This window comes from Netta rufina (assembly GCF_964035555.1).
Source record: "Netta rufina genome assembly, chromosome: 9".
NCBI lineage: Eukaryota > Metazoa > Chordata > Aves > Anseriformes > Anatidae > Netta > Netta rufina.
In genome coordinates this window covers 3,597,239-3,613,916 of record NC_140132.1, presented here as the reverse complement: position 1 = coordinate 3,613,916, position 16,678 = coordinate 3,597,239, and positions in this window count along the sequence as shown.

The window sequence follows — 16,678 nt, the reverse complement described above, 5'->3', positions numbered from 1 at the left end:
AAACAGAAGATAGAGAAATGTAGGCGTTGCAGGGCTCGTTTCACAGAATTGTAGGGGTTGGAAGGGACCTCCAGAGATCATCGGGTCCAACTCCCCTGCCAAAGCAGGTTTCCTAGAGCAGGTTGCACAAGTAGGCGTCCAGACGGGGCTTGAATATCTGCAGAGAGTCCACAGCCTCCCTGGGCAGCCTGTTCCAGTGCTCCGTCACCCTCACCGTGAAGAAGTTCTTTCGCGTAGTGGTGCGGAACTTCCTGTGCTCCATTTTGCGGCCATTGCCCCTTGTCCTGTCCCCACAGACCACTGAAAAGCGGTTGGCCATATCTCTGTGTCTCCCACACCTCAGGTATTTATAGACATTGATAAGATCCCCTCTCAGTCTTCTTTTCTCCAGGCTGAACAGAGCCAGGTCTCTCAGCCTTTCCTCCTAGGGGAGATGCTCCCGTATCCTGTCTGTGAGCCTCCGCTGGACTCTTTCCAGGAGATCCCTGTCTTTTTTGTACAGGGGAGCCCAGAACTGGACACAGTACTCCAGGTGAGACCTGACCAGGGCAGAGTAGAGGGGCAGCATCACCTCCCTTGACCTGCTGTCCACGCTCCTTTTAATGCGCCCCAGGATCCTGTTGGCCTTCTTAGCCACCGGGGCACACTGCTGGCTCATGGCCAACCTGTCGTCCCCCAGGTCCTTCTCCTCAGAGCTCCTCTCCAGCAGGTCGTCCCCCAGCCTGTACTGATACATGCGGTTGTTCCTTCTGTTATAAATGGAGTCTCACCTTAAACTGAATTTAGTAATATTTATAAAAGGAATATTTATCAAAGGTATAAAAGGCAAGGAAACAGCGCTGGGTGTGCGGGGAGTCTACGCTCCACCAACACGCACACACGAACATCAAGCATTCTAAATATACAGAACATTGCTTTTACAAACTAAACCCGAGTCTGCCTATACATACGTACAATCAGGAAAGGTAGAAAACAATGCTTTAAGTTCCACGACTTACTAAACTTGAGTACGCCTATACATAGGTACAATCAGAAAAGGTAACAAACAATCCTTTAAGTTCCATGACTTAACAGTCTCCGTTTTCCATTCCTTTTCTTCATTACAAACACCGGAGAATTCCAGGGCTAGTCGTGGGAGCAATATGTCTCGCTTTAAGTTGTTAAGCAACTCGGTCTTCGGGCCTTATGTATCCCGTTCTTCCCGCATCGAAGAAAAGCATATCCATCTCCTTTTCAAGACCAATAGGGCCTGGGTCAAAAGGCACGTCCAGGTCACCAGGGGGTGGAACAGCAAAGGCCTTCGATGGCTGTAGCAGCAGAGGGGCCGATGGCGTAGCAGTCGGATCAGTAAAGGAGCCCGCAGCTCCCTCGCTGTCTGGCAAACCACACGTGTCTGACTGTGGTCCCACACGGCTCTTTAAGGCCTCAGAGACTGCTCGCCAGGTGCCGAGCAATCCCACTGCAACCCTGTCGTTTTTAGTTGCAGAGTCCCACACCTTGACCTCAATTTGGTCCCATATTTCAGGATCGTAAACTGTCCAACTGTTAAGAAGGAGAATAAGCCGTAAGGTTACCAGGACAGTCTTTGTTTCTAAGGACGTATGATTCCCCATTATGCGCAACTGCTTACCAGCAAGGGGAAGCTGTGTGTGAGGCTCCACTTGTCTCAGCTTGAGCTTCTCTCCAGCTCCGGTGCACCTGTTTCCAGCGACTTTCAGTACGAGTTTCTCTGAGCCGTTTGCTGAGTTTGGCCGAACCGATCTTCATGAGGCAATCAATGTGCCTCTTCCCGTCCTGGTCTCCGTTCTGCGAGCCTGTTCCTTTTCATTCCTTCTTTCTGCTTCTTTATCGATGACATAACTTCATCGCATTGCGTTGCCTTATTTTTTTTTTTTTTTTTTTTTATCTTGAGAGCAGGCTCCCCTCTTATACCCTTCACCCCACAGCAGTCCTTTTCAAAAACAACTTTTCATTGGTCAAAAAACTCTGCAAATAACAACAGCAAACACCCAGAAGCTTCCATGCCTTGACGGCTGGACAACAAGCAACCCTGAGACTGCATGGAGTCTCCTGAATCACCCTTCTTTGTTCCCTCTAAACTCTTTTACATTCCTGATGGCCTCATCGTTAAGAGTCTAATGTTATCATCAACCACAGGGCTTTCCGACCCCCATGGCCACACTCCCACATCTCCCCCTTCTTCATTAATATCAACCATCTTCTCGACACGAATTACCACTCCATATATAACACTTCCCAGGTGCAACTTGCTTTTGTTAAACCTCATCTGGATTCTTCCTGCCCAGCTCTCCAGCCTGTCTGGGTCTCGCCGAATGGCAGCACAGCCTTCTGGCGTGCAAGCCACTCCTCCCAGCTTTGTATCATCAGCGTACTTGCTGAGGGTGGACACTGTTCCCTCATCAGAGTCGCTGATGAAGCTGTCGAACAAGACGGGACCCAGCACCGACCCCTGAGCTTGTCACAGGTCTCCAACCGGTCTCTGCGCCGCCGATCACCACCCTCTGAGCTTGGCCAGTCAGCCAGTTCTCAACCCACCTTACTGTCCGCTCTTCTGTCCCACGCTTTGTCAGCTTTGTTAGCGGGGTATCATGGGAGACAGTAGCAAGAGCCTTTCCTTTTTGTTGTGTGGTTGTTGCTTGGTTTTGGAGATTCACATCACACTCCGTGGTAGAAAAGTTTAGCGCATCAGCATCCCACTGGGAAGACACAAAATGCACTCCCAAAGTCTTTCCCCATCTCCTTAGCACTGGAGGTGCCTTAAGAGGAGAGCGGTCATGGCTGGACCCCTGCAACACTAGCAAATTCTATGAAAAGTTGCATTCGGCTGAAAAGTAAGTGAATGACATGAACATGATCTCACTATTTGAACTAATGAGTTAAATGTCCACTCCTGCAAAAATACTCCAAGAAATAATCCAATAGGTTATGTGTAGTGAGACAATCACAGCTGAAACTGCCACAAAGTGCCGATGGTGAGAAACAAACAACAAAGCCGTTTCCTTCTCTGACAGCGGAACACCTTGCTCAGGGAAGACCCTCATGTGTCGCCTTCAGAAAACCTGCAACACCCTCCACCTCGTGCTCCCATCAGCAGGTTGAAGCAGGTGAGAGGGAGCGGCTGACGGAAGACTGTGCTATCCAGAGTGTGGGGTCTACTGTGAAATTTTCCACTGAAATTGTGTCCATTTCTGAGGATTGTATTTCAAGGAACACACACACCAAGCAGAAAGCACCCAAGGAACCCAGGAAGCGATGCTAAGAACGACCCTTCTTAGGATCAGACTCTTAGGAAACATGGTCTCTGAGGAAAGATTAAACATTGGATTAATGGACTAAGGCTTTAATGTCAAGAGAAGGCAGAATCGAGATGTGGAGAAGGATGATGCAAATAAAAAGCGAGCAAACTCCTCCCCAGGCCATAGATTTAGGACACGAAAGAAAGGACTTCAGATGCAGCAAAGGGACTTCAGTTTAGGTGTTACAGTGTGGTGCTTTTACTCGGGTGGGCAGCCGAGTTCCACCATGGCCGCTCTCTCACTCCCCCTCCTGAAAGGGAAAGGGAGAGAAAATACGATGCCAAGGGCTCAAGGGCTGAGATAAGGACGGGGAGCTCACTCAGCAGGTATCGTGATGGGCAAAGCAGACTCAGAGTAGGGAGACAGTAAGATTTTTCCCCCCCAGTCCACCCTCTCCCACCTCCTCCCCCCGAGCGGCTCAGGGGAGCGGGGCAATGGGGGCTGCGGTCAGTCTGTAGCACTTTGTCTCCGCCGCTCCTTCTCGGTCGCTCTCTGCCCCTGCTCCACTGGGGTCTCCTCCACGGGCTGCAGCGTGGAACCCTGCTCCACCGTGGTACACCATGGGCTGCAGGGGGACAGCCCGCTTCTCCGTGGTCCTCACCACAGGCTGCAGGCTCCGGCGCCTGGAGCACCTCTCGCCCTCCCTCTTCACCGACCTTGGTGTCTGCAAGGCTGTTTCTCATTCCTCCCTCTCTCCCAGCTGCTCTTCCACAGCAATTTTGTTCTTGTTGTTGTTTGTTTTTTGTTTCGTTTAACCTTTCTTAAATCTGGCCTCACAGAGGCGCAAACAACAGCGCTTCTTGGCCTGGCTGTGGCCGCCAGCGGGCCCTTCTCTAACGTGGCGCAGTTTCTGGATTCTTCTCGCAGAACCCAACCTGATGCCCCCCCCCCGCTCCCAAAACCTTGCCACGTAAACCCAGTACATGAGGCAAGAGAACTCGGAAATGGTTTGAAAGAGATTTATAACAGCATGACACAACATGGCACCTCCTAGTACAAAAAAGACAGCTCTACATGAAATGATCGGTTGGCAGATTGAAAAGAAACAGAAGAATGTGCTTCTTCACACATCAGGCACGGAGCTGTCGGTCTGGCTGCAGACATGGTAGATGCCAAAAAGCACCTCATTGTAGAAAACACCAAAAGCTGCATGATGAAGAGATCCTGAAAAGCTGAACGATGAAGAACTCCTCATGGACGACCATGAATAATACACCAGAAGCTGCATGCAGAAGCACTCCTCGGGACCTGGAATGAGAAAAAAAAACCACCAAATGTTAGAAGACGAAGCACTTCTCAGGGACTGGAAGGTGAAAACAACACCAACATTGGCATGATGAAGCTCTCCTCAGGGAAAACATGGTGAAGAACCCCAAAGGCTGGATGGTGCAGAACTCCTCAAGGGCCGCAATGAAGAAAATACCAAATGCTGCTCAACAAAGCAATCCTCAACGGCCGAAGTGAAGAGAAGCAGAAAAGCTGCACGATGAAGAACTCCTCAGGACCGCAGTGAAGAACACACCAAAAGCCGCACGCAGAAGCACACTTCAGGGGCCACAGGGAGAAGAAACCCCAAAAAGCTCCACAAAGCAATTCTCCTCAAGCGCCACAGTGAAGAAAACACGATGAGCTGAATAGTGAAGCCCTCCTCAGGGGAAACGTGGTGTGGGGAAAACCCCCAAAAGCTGCACGATGAAGAGCTCCTCAGCGACGTAGTGAAGAAAATACCAAAAGCTGCTCAAGAAGGCACTCCTCAGAGGCTGCAGTGGAGAAACACCAAAAGCTGGACGATGAAGCTCTCCTAAAGTGGAAACGTGGATCCCAAGAAGCTGAACGATGAAGAACTCGTCATGGGCCTCAATGAAGAATACGCCAGAAGCCGCACGCAGAAGTACTCCTCGGGGCCTAGAATGAGAAAAAAGAAACACCAAATGTTAGAAGATGAAGCACTTCTCAGGGGCTGGAAGGTGAAAACCACACCAAAAGCAGCATGATGAAGCTCTCATCAAGGAAAACATGGTGAGAACACCAAAGGCTGGATGGTGCAGAACTCCTCAGGGCCGAGTAGAAGAAAACACCACAAGCTGCACGATGAACTCCTCAGGGCCGTAGTGAAGAAAACACCAAAATCTGCACGATGATGCATTGCTCCGCAGTCCCAAAGTGAAGAGAACCCCAAAAGCTGCGCAATGAAGAACTCCTCAGGGACCACAAGGTGAAGAAAACACAAAAAGCTCCACAAAGAATTACTCCTCAAGCGCCACGGTGAAGAAAATGCAAAAAAGCTGAATGATGAAGCCCTCCTCAGGGTTTGAAACGTGGTGTGAAGAACCCCAAAAGCTGCACAATGAAGGCATCCTCAGTGGAAACGCAGTGAAGGAAACACAACAAGCTGGACGCAGAAGCACTCCTCAAGTCGCAGTGAAGAAAACACCAAAAGCTGCTCAAGAAAGCACTCCTCATAGGCTGCAGTGGAGAACCACCAAAAGCTGAACGATGCAGAACTGCTCAGGGCTGCCATGATAAGAACACCAAAAGCTGCACGACGACACCCTCCTGCAGGGTCGCACAGTGAAGACAACACCGAGAGCTGCACACAGGAGCACTCCTCAGGGGCCACAAGCAGCCCAAAGGCTGCGCCTCGCCTGTGCGCCACCATCGCCGGAGTGCCGCAGCCCCAGCACACCCAGCACCATGTCACCCACCCTGCCCTGTGACACCTCTGCTCCATCACAGACAGGTGCCGCCCCATTGGCCGCCTGCCTTGGTCCCTCTGGGCGCAGCCAATAGTGAGGCCGCTGGCGCTTGTTGCTAGGCAGCATGGAGCTGTGGCAGCCGATGGGCGCCAGGAGGCCGCAGGGCGGGGCTGGCCTCCCAGGGCTGAGGCCTGGCGCAGTGCCTGGCAGGAGCGATGAGGCTTTCCTGACACCACCTCCAGCTCTGCCTCGCCTTGCCCCTGGCCCTCCAAGAGGCACGTTTTGGCGCTAGGAGCACACAAACTGCTCCAGCAAGGTGGAGGCAGCATTGTGCAGGGCACACTGACATTGCCCATCAGTCAATCCCTCCTCTGTCCCCGGTGACACAGAGTACACTGCCCGCTTAGCCGTGCTGCCCACAGACATAAAATTGGGTCCTCAGTGTCCTGAAAGGGTACAAACCAAAGCCAGTTCTGTTGACACAGCCCACAGGACTAAACTCGGTTAAGCCATGCACTGTGAGAATGCCAGTCTCTTTCTTCCTCACCCAAACTGCTCATTGCCATGTAGCTTTTGCATCAGCTTCTTGCAGAACTGGATCTTCAGTGTTCGTACAGCTCTGCAAAGCTTCTGCTCTGCAAACGTTTGAGTCTGTGGACTGTGGAAGGACCAAGGCCCCACTATGCAACTCGCCGGGTTCTTATCGATGCAAGCCAGGTCTAGAAAGACTGCATCTTCCTCTTTTCAAGTGTTAGGGGTAATCCAAGTGTTAGAAGACTGTGGAAACACTGTATTAATGGAGCTGTTACTCCAATAGGTTAAACAGAAGATAGAGAAATGTAGGCGTTGCAGGGCTCGTTTCACAGAATTGTAGGGGTTGGAAGGGACATCCAGAGATCATCGGGTCCAACTCCCCTGCCAAAGCAGGTTTCCTAGAGCAGGTTGCACAAGTAGGCGTCCAGACGGGGCTTGAATATCTGCAGAGAGTCCACAGCCTCCCTGGGCAGCCTGTTCCAGTGCTCCGTCACCCTCACCGTGAAGAAGTTCTTTCGCGTAGTGGTGCGGAACTTCCTGTGCTCCATTTTGCGGCCATTGCCCCTTGTCCTGTCCCCACAGACCACTGAAAAGCGGTTGGCCATATCTCTGTGTCTCCCACACCTCAGGTATTTATAGACATTGATAAGATCCCCTCTCAGTCTTCTTTTCTCCAGGCTGAACAGAGCCAGGTCTCTCAGCCTTTCCTCCTAGGGGAGATGCTCCCGTATCCTGTCTGTGAGCCTCCGCTGGACTCTTTCCAGGAGATCCCTGTCTTTTTTGTACAGGGGAGCCCAGAACTGGACACAGTACTCCAGGTGAGACCTGACCAGGGCAGAGTAGAGGGGCAGCATCACCTCCCTTGACCTGCTGTCCACGCTCCTTTTAATGCGCCCCAGGATCCTGTTGGCCTTCTTAGCCACCGGGGCACACTGCTGGCTCATGGCCAACCTGTCGTCCCCCAGGTCCTTCTCCTCAGAGCTCCTCTCCAGCAGGTCGTCCCCCAGCCTGTACTGATACATGCGGTTGTTCCTTCTGTTATAAATGGAGTCTCACCTTAAACTGAATTTAGTAATATTTATAAAAGGAATATTTATCAAAGGTATAAAAGGCAAGGAAACAGCGCTGGGTGTGCGGGGAGTCTACGCTCCACCAACACGCACACACGAACATCAAGCATTCTAAATATACAGAACATTGCTTTTACAAACTAAACCCGAGTCTGCCTATACATACGTACAATCAGGAAAGGTAGAAAACAATGCTTTAAGTTCCACGACTTACTAAACTTGAGTACGCCTATACATAGGTACAATCAGAAAAGGTAACAAACAATCCTTTAAGTTCCATGACTTAACAGTCTCCGTTTTCCATTCCTTTTCTTCATTACAAACACCGGAGAATTCCAGGGCTAGTCGTGGGAGCAATATGTCTCGCTTTAAGTTGTTAAGCAACTCGGTCTTCGGGCCTTATGTATCCCGTTCTTCCCGCATCGAAGAAAAGCATATCCATCTCCTTTTCAAGACCAATAGGGCCTGGGTCAAAAGGCACGTCCAGGTCACCAGGGGGTGGAACAGCAAAGGCCTTCGATGGCTGTAGCAGCAGAGGGGCCGATGGCGTAGCAGTCGGATCAGTAAAGGAGCCCGCAGCTCCCTCGCTGTCTGGCAAACCACACGTGTCTGACTGTGGTCCCACACGGCTCTTTAAGGCCTCAGAGACTGCTCGCCAGGTGCCGAGCAATCCCACTGCAACCCTGTCGTTTTTAGTTGCAGAGTCCCACACCTTGACCTCAATTTGGTCCCATATTTCAGGATCGTAAACTGTCCCACTGTTAAGAAGGAGAATAAGCCGTAAGGTTACCAGGACAGTCTTTGTTTCTAAGGACGTATGATTCCCCATTATGCGCAACTGCTTACCAGCAAGGGGAAGCTGTGTGTGAGGCTCCACTTGTCTCAGCTTGAGCTTCTCTCCAGCTCCGGTGCACCTGTTTCCAGCGACTTTCAGTACGAGTTTCTCTGAGCCGTTTGCTGAGTTTGGCCGAACCGATCTTCATGAGGCAATCAATGTGCCTCTTCCCGTCCTGGTCTCCGTTCTGCGAGCCTGTTCCTTTTCATTCCTTCTTTCTGCTTCTTTATCGATGACATAACTTCATCGCATTGCGTTGCCTTATTATTTTTTTTTTTTTTTTTATCTTGAGAGCAGGCTCCCCTCTTATACCCTTCACCCCACAGCAGTCCTTTTCAAAAACAACTTTTCATTGGTCAAAAAACTCTGCAAATAACAACAGCAAACACCCAGAAGCTTCCATGCCTTGACGGCTGGACAACAAGCAACCCTGAGACTGCATGGAGTCTCCTGAATCACCCTTCTTTGTTCCCTCTAAACTCTTTTACATTCCTGATGGCCTCATCGTTAAGAGTCTACTGTTATCATTAACCACAAGGTTTGCCGACCCCCATGGCCACACTCCCACATCTCCCCCTTCTTCATTAATATCAACCATCTTCTCGACACGAATTACCACTCCATATATAACACTTCCCAGGTGCAACTTGCTTTTGTTAAACCTCATCTGGTTTCTTCCTGCCCAGCTCTCCAGCCTGTCTGGGTCTCGCCGAATGGCAGCACAGCCTTCTGGCGTGCAAGCCACTCCTCCCAGCTTTGTATCATCAGCGTACTTGCTGAGGGTGGACACTGTTCCCTCATCAGAGTCGCTGATGAAGCTGTCGAACAAGACGGGACCCAGCACCGACCCCTGAGCTTGTCACAGGTCTCCAACCGGTCTCTGCGCCGCCGATCACCACCCTCTGAGCTTGGCCAGTCAGCCAGTTCTCAACCCACCTTACTGTCCGCTCTTCTGTCCCACGCTTTGTCAGCTTTGTTAGCGGGGTATCATGGGAGACAGTAGCAAGAGCCTTTCCTTTTTGTTGTGTGGTTGTTGCTTGGTTTTGGAGATTCACATCACACTCCGTGGTAGAAAAGTTTAGCGCATCAGCATCCCACTGGGAAGACACAAAATGCACTCCCAAAGTCTTTCCCCATCTCCTTAGCACTGGAGGTGCCTTAAGAGGAGAGCGGTCATGGCTGGACCCCTGCAACACTAGCAAATTCTATGAAAAGTTGCATTCGGCTGAAAAGTAAGTGAATGACATGAACATGATCTCACTATTTGAACTAATGAGTTAAATGTCCACTCCTGCAAAAATACTCCAAGAAATAATCCAATAGGTTATGTGTAGTGAGACAATCACAGCTGAAACTGCCACAAAGTGCCGATGGTGAGAAACAAACAACAAAGCCGTTTCCTTCTCTGACAGCGGAACACCTTGCTCAGGGAAGACCCCCATGTGTCGCCTTCAGAAAGCCTGCAACACCCTCCACCTCGTGCTCCCATCAGCAGGTTGAAGCAGGTGAGAGGGAGCGGCTGACGGAAGACTGTGCTATCCAGAGTGTGGGGTCTACTGTGAAATTTTCCACTGAAATTGTGTCCATTTCTGAGGATTGTATTTCAAGGAACACACACACCAAGCAGAAAGCACCCAAGGAACCCAGGAAGCGATGCTAAGAACGACCCTTCTTAGGATCAGACTCTTAGGAAACATGGTCTCTGAGGAAAGATTAAACATTGGATTAATGGACTAAGGCTTTAATGTCAAGAGAAGGCAGAATCGAGATGTGGAGAAGGATGATGCAAATAAAAAGCGAGCAAACTCCTCCCCAGGCCATAGATTTAGGACACGAAAGAAAGGACTTCAGATGCAGCAAAGGGACTTCAGTTTAGGTGTTACAGTGTGGTGCTTTTACTTGGGTGGGCAGCCGAGTTCCACCATGGCCGCTCTCTCACTCCCCCTCCTGAAAGGGAAAGGGAGAGAAAATAGGATGCCAAGGGCTCAAGGGCTGAGATAAGGACGGGGAGCTCACTCAGCAGGTATCGTGATGGGCAAAGCAGACTCAGAGTAGGGAGACAGTAAGATTTTTCCCCCCCAGTCCACCCTCTCCCACCTCCTCCCCCCAGGCGGCTCAGGGGAGCGGGGCAATGGGGGCTGCGGTCAGTCTGTAGCACTTTGTCTCCGCCGCTCCTTCTCAGTCACTCTCTGCCCCTGCTCCACTGGGGTCTCCTCCACGGGCTGCAGCGTGGAACCCTGCTCCACCGTGGTACACCATGGGCTGCAGGGGGACAGCCCGCTTCTCCGTGGTCCTCACCACAGGCTGCAGGCTCCGGCGCCTGGAGCACCTCTCGCCCTCCCTCTTCACCGACCTTGGTGTCTGCAAGGCTGTTTCTCATTCCTCCCTCTCTCCCAGCTGCTCTTCCACAGCAATTTTGTTCTTGTTGTTGTTTGTTTTTTGTTTCGTTTAACCTTTCTTAAATCTGGCCTCACAGAGGCGCAAACAACAGCGCTTCTTGGCCTGGCTGTGGCCGCCAGCGGGCCCTTCTCTAACGTGGCGCAGTTTCTGGATTCTTCTCGCAGAACCCAACCTGATGCCCCCCCCCCCCGCTCCCAAAACCTTGCCACGTAAACCCAGTACATGAGGCAAGAGAACTCGGAAATGGTTTGAAAGAGATTTATAACAGCATGACACAACATGGCACCTCCTAGTACAAAAAAGACAGCTCTACATGAAATGATCGGTTGGCAGATTGAAAAGAAACAGAAGAATGTGCTTCTTCACACATCAGGCACGGAGCTGTCGGTCTGGCTGCAGACGTGGTAGATGCCAAAAAGCGCCTCATTGTAGAAAACACCAAAAGCTGCATGATGAAGAGATCCTGAAAAGCTGAACGATGAAGAACTCCTCATGGACGACCATGAATAATACACCAGAAGCTGCATGCAGAAGCACTCCTCGGGACCTGGAATGAGAAAAAAAAAACACCAAATGTTAGAAGACGAAGCACTTCTCAGGGACTGGAAGGTGAAAACAACACCAACATTGGCATGATGAAGCTCTCCTCAGGGAAAACATGGTGAAGAACCCCAAAGGCTGGATGGTGCAGAACTCCTCAAGGGCCGCAATGAAGAAAATACCAAATGCTGCTCAACAAAGCAATCCTCAACGGCCGAAGTGAAGAGAAGCAGAAAAGCTGCACGATGAAGAACTCCTCAGGACCGCAGTGAAGAACACACCAAAAGCCGCACGCAGAAGCACACTTCAGGGGCCAAAGGGAGAAGAAACCCCAAAAAGCTCCACAAAGCAATTCTCCTCAAGCGCCACAGTGAAGAAAACACGATGAGCTGAATAGTGAAGCCCTCCTCAGGGGAAACGTGGTGTGGGGAAAACCCCCAAAAGCTGCACGATGAAGAGCTCCTCAGCGACGTAGTGAAGAAAATACCAAAAGCTGCTCAAGAAGGCACTCCTCAGAGGCTGCAGTGGAGAAACACCAAAAGCTGGACGATGAAGCTCTCCTAAAGTGGAAACGTGGATCCCAAGAAGCTGAACGATGAAGAACTCGTCACGGGCCTCAATGAAGAATACGCCAGAAGCCGCACGCAGAAGTACTCCTCGGGGCCTAGAATGAGAAAAAAGAAACACCAAATGTTAGAAGATGAAGCACTTCTCAGGGGCTGGAAGGTGAAAACCACACCAAAAGCAGCATGATGAAGCTCTCATCAAGGAAAACATGGTGAGAACACCAAAGGCTGGATGGTGCAGAACTCCTCAGGGCCGAGTAGAAGAAAACACCACAAGCTGCACGATGAACTCCTCAGGGCCGTAGTGAAGAAAACACCAAAATCTGCACGATGATGCATTGCTCCGCAGTCCCAAAGTGAAGAGAACCCCAAAAGCTGCGCAATGAAGAACTCCTCAGGGACCACAAGGTGAAGAAAACACAAAAAGCTCCACAAAGAATTACTCCTCAAGCGCCACGGTGAAGAAAATGCAAAAAAGCTGAATGATGAAGCCCTCCTCAGGGTTTGAAACGTGGTGTGAAGAACCCCAAAAGCTGCACAATGAAGGCATCCTCAGTGGAAACGCAGTGAAGGAAACACAACAAGCTGGATGCAGAAGCACTCCTCAAGTCGCAGTGAAGAAAACACCAAAAGCTGCTCAAGAAAGCACTCCTCATAGGCTGCAGTGGAGAACCACCAAAAGCTGAACGATGCAGAACTGCTCAGGGCTGCCATGATAAGAACACCAAAAGCTGCACGACGACACCCTCCTGCAGGGTCGCACAGTGAAGACAACACCGAGAGCTGCACACAGGAGCACTCCTCAGGGGCCACAAGCAGCCCAAAGGCTGCGCCTCGCCTGTGCGCCACCATCGCCGGAGTGCCGCAGCCCCAGCACACCCAGCACCATGTCACCCACCCTGCCCTGTGACACCTCTGCTCCATCACAGACAGGTGCCGCCCCATTGGCCGCCTGCCTTGGTCCCTCTGGGCGCAGCCAATAGTGAGGCCGCTGGCGCTTGTTGCTAGGCAGCATGGAGCTGTGGCAGCCGATGGGCGCCAGGAGGCCGCAGGGCGGGGCTGGCCTCCCAGGGCTGAGGCCTGGCGCAGTGCCTGGCAGGAGCGATGAGGCTTTCCTGACACCACCTCCAGCTCTGCCTCGCCTTGCCCCTGGCCCTCCAAGAGGCACGTTTTGGCGCTAGGAGCACACAAACTGCTCCAGCAAGGTGGAGGCAGCATTGTGCAGGGCACACTGACATTGCCCATCAGTCAATCCCTCCTCTGTCCCCGGTGACACAGAGTACGCTGCCCGCTTAGCCGTGCTGCCCACAGACATAAAATTGGGTCCTCAGTGTCCTGAAAGGGTACAAACCAAAGCCAGTTCTGTTGACACAGCCCACAGGACTAAACTCGGTTAAGCCATGCACTGTGAGAATGCCAGTCTCTTTCTTCCTCACCCAAACTGCTCATTGCCATGTAGCTTTTGCATCAGCTTCTTGCAGAACTGGATCTTCAGTGTTCGTACAGCTCTGCAAAGCTTCTGCTCTGCAAACGTTTGAGTCTGTGGACTGTGGAAGGACCAAGGCCCCACTATGCAACTCGCCGGGTTCTTATCGATGCAAGCCAGGTCTAGAAAGACTGCATCTTCCTCTTTTCAAGTGTTAGGGGTAATCCGAATGTTAGAAGACTGTGGAAACACTGTATTAATGGAGCTGTTACTCCAATAGGTTAAACAGAAGATAGAGAAATGTAGGCGTTGCAGGGCTCGTTTCACAGAATTGTAGGGGTTGGAAGGGACCTCCAGAGATCATCGGGTCCAACTCCCCTGCCAAAGCAGGTTTCCTAGAGCAGGTTGCACAAGTAGGCGTCCAGACGGGGCTTGAATATCTGCAGAGAGTCCACAGCCTCCCTGGGCAGCCTGTTCCAGTGCTCCGTCACCCTCACCGTGAAGAAGTTCTTTCGCGTAGTGGTGCGGAACTTCCTGTGCTCCATTTTGCGGCCATTGCCCCTTGTCCTGTCCCCACAGACCACTGAAAAGCGGTTGGCCATATCTCTGTGTCTCCCACACCTCAGGTATTTATAGACATTGATAAGATCCCCTCTCAGTCTTCTTTTCTCCAGGCTGAACAGAGCCAGGTCTCTCAGCCTTTCCTCCTAGGGGAGATGCTCCCGTATCCTGTCTGTGAGCCTCCGCTGGACTCTTTCCAGGAGATCCCTGTCTTTTTTGTACAGGGGAGCCCAGAACTGGACACAGTACTCCAGGTGAGACCTGACCAGGGCAGAGTAGAGGGGCAGCATCACCTCCCTTGACCTGCTGTCCACGCTCCTTTTAATGCGCCCCAGGATCCTGTTGGCCTTCTTAGCCACCGGGGCACACTGCTGGCTCATGGCCAACCTGTCGTCCCCCAGGTCCTTCTCCTCAGAGCTCCTCTCCAGCAGGTCGTCCCCCAGCCTGTACTGATACATGCGGTTGTTCCTTCTGTTATAAATGGAGTCTCACCTTAAACTGAATTTAGTAATATTTATAAAAGGAATATTTATCAAAGGTATAAAAGGCAAGGAAACAGCGCTGGGTGTGCGGGGAGTCTACGCTCCACCAACACGCACACACGAACATCAAGCATTCTAAATATACAGAACATTGCTTTTACAAACTAAACCCGAGTCTGCCTATACATACGTACAATCAGGAAAGGTAGAAAACAATGCTTTAAGTTCCACGACTTACTAAACTTGAGTACGCCTATACATAGGTACAATCAGAAAAGGTAACAAACAATCCTTTAAGTTCCATGACTTAACAGTCTCCGTTTTCCATTCCTTTTCTTCATTACAAACACCGGAGAATTCCAGGGCTAGTCGTGGGAGCAATATGTCTCGCTTTAAGTTGTTAAGCAACTCGGTCTTCGGGCCTTATGTATCCCGTTCTTCCCGCATCGAAGAAAAGCATATCCATCTCCTTTTCAAGACCAATAGGGCCTGGGTCAAAAGGCACGTCCAGGTCACCAGGGGGTGGAACAGCAAAGGCCTTCGATGGCTGTAGCAGCAGAGGGGCCGATGGCGTAGCAGTCGGATCAGTAAAGGAGCCCGCAGCTCCCTCGCTGTCTGGCAAACCACACGTGTCTGACTGTGGTCCCACACGGCTCTTTAAGGCCTCAGAGACTGCTCGCCAGGTGCCGAGCAATCCCACTGCAACCCTGTCGTTTTTAGTTGCAGAGTCCCACACCTTGACCTCAATTTGGTCCCATATTTCAGGATCGTAAACTGTCCAACTGTTAAGAAGGAGAATAAGCCGTAAGGTTACCAGGACAGTCTTTGTTTCTAAGGACGTATGATTCCCCATTATGCGCAACTGCTTACCAGCAAGGGGAAGCTGTGTGTGAGGCTCCACTTGTCTCAGCTTGAGCTTCTCTCCAGCTCCGGTGCACCTGTTTCCAGCGACTTTCAGTACGAGTTTCTCTGAGCCGTTTGCTGAGTTTGGCCGAACCGATCTTCATGAGGCAATCAATGTGCCTCTTCCCATCCTGGTCTCCGTTCTGCGAGCCTGTTCCTTTTCATTCCTTCTTTCTGCTTCTTTATCGATGACATAACTTCATCGCATTGCGTTGCCTTATTTTTTTTTTTTTTTTTTTTTTATCTTGAGAGCAGGCTCCCCTCTTATACCCTTCACCCCACAGCAGTCCTTTTCAAAAACAACTTTTCATTGGTCAAAAAACTCTGCAAATAACAACAGCAAACACCCAGAAGCTTCCATGCCTTGACGGCTGGACAACAAGCAACCCTGAGACTGCATGGAGTCTCCTGAATCACCCTTCTTTGTTCCCTCTAAACTCTTTTACATTCCTGATGGCCTCATCGTTAAGAGTCTACTGTTATCATTAACCACAAGGTTTGCCGACCCCCATGGCCACACTCCCACATCTCCCCCTTCTTCATTAATATCAACCATCTTCTCGACACGAATTACCACTCCATATATAACACTTCCCAGGTGCAACTTGCTTTTGTTAAACCTCATCTGGTTTCTTCCTGCCCAGCTCTCCAGCCTGTCTGGGTCTCGCCGAATGGCAGCACAGCCTTCTGGCGTGCAAGCCACTCCTCCCAGCTTTGTATCATCAGCGTACTTGCTGAGGGTGGACACTGTTCCCTCATCAGAGTCGCTGATGAAGCTGTCGAACAAGACGGGACCCAGCACCGACCCCTGAGCTTGTCACAGGTCTCCAACCGGTCTCTGCGCCGCCGATCACCACCCTCTGAGCTTGGCCAGTCAGCCAGTTCTCAACCCACCTTACTGTCCGCTCTTCTGTCCCACGCTTTGTCAGCTTTGTTAGCGGGGTATCATGGGAGACAGTAGCAAGAGCCTTTCCTTTTTGTTGTGTGGTTGTTGCTTGGTTTTGGAGATTCACATCACACTCCGTGGTAGAAAAGTTTAGCGCATCAGCATCCCACTGGGAAGACACAAAATGCACTCCCAAAGTCTTTCCCCATCTCCTTAGCACTGGAGGTGCCTTAAGAGGAGAGCGGTCATGGCTGGACCCCTGCAACACTAGCAAATTCTATGAAAAGTTGCATTCGGCTGAAAAGTAAGTGAATGACATGAACATGATCTCACTATTTGAACTAATGAGTTAAATGTCCACTCCTGCAAAAATACTCCAAGAAATAATCCAATAGGTTATGTGTAGTGAGACAATCACAGCTGAAACTGCCACAAAGTGCCGATGGTGAGAAACAAACAACA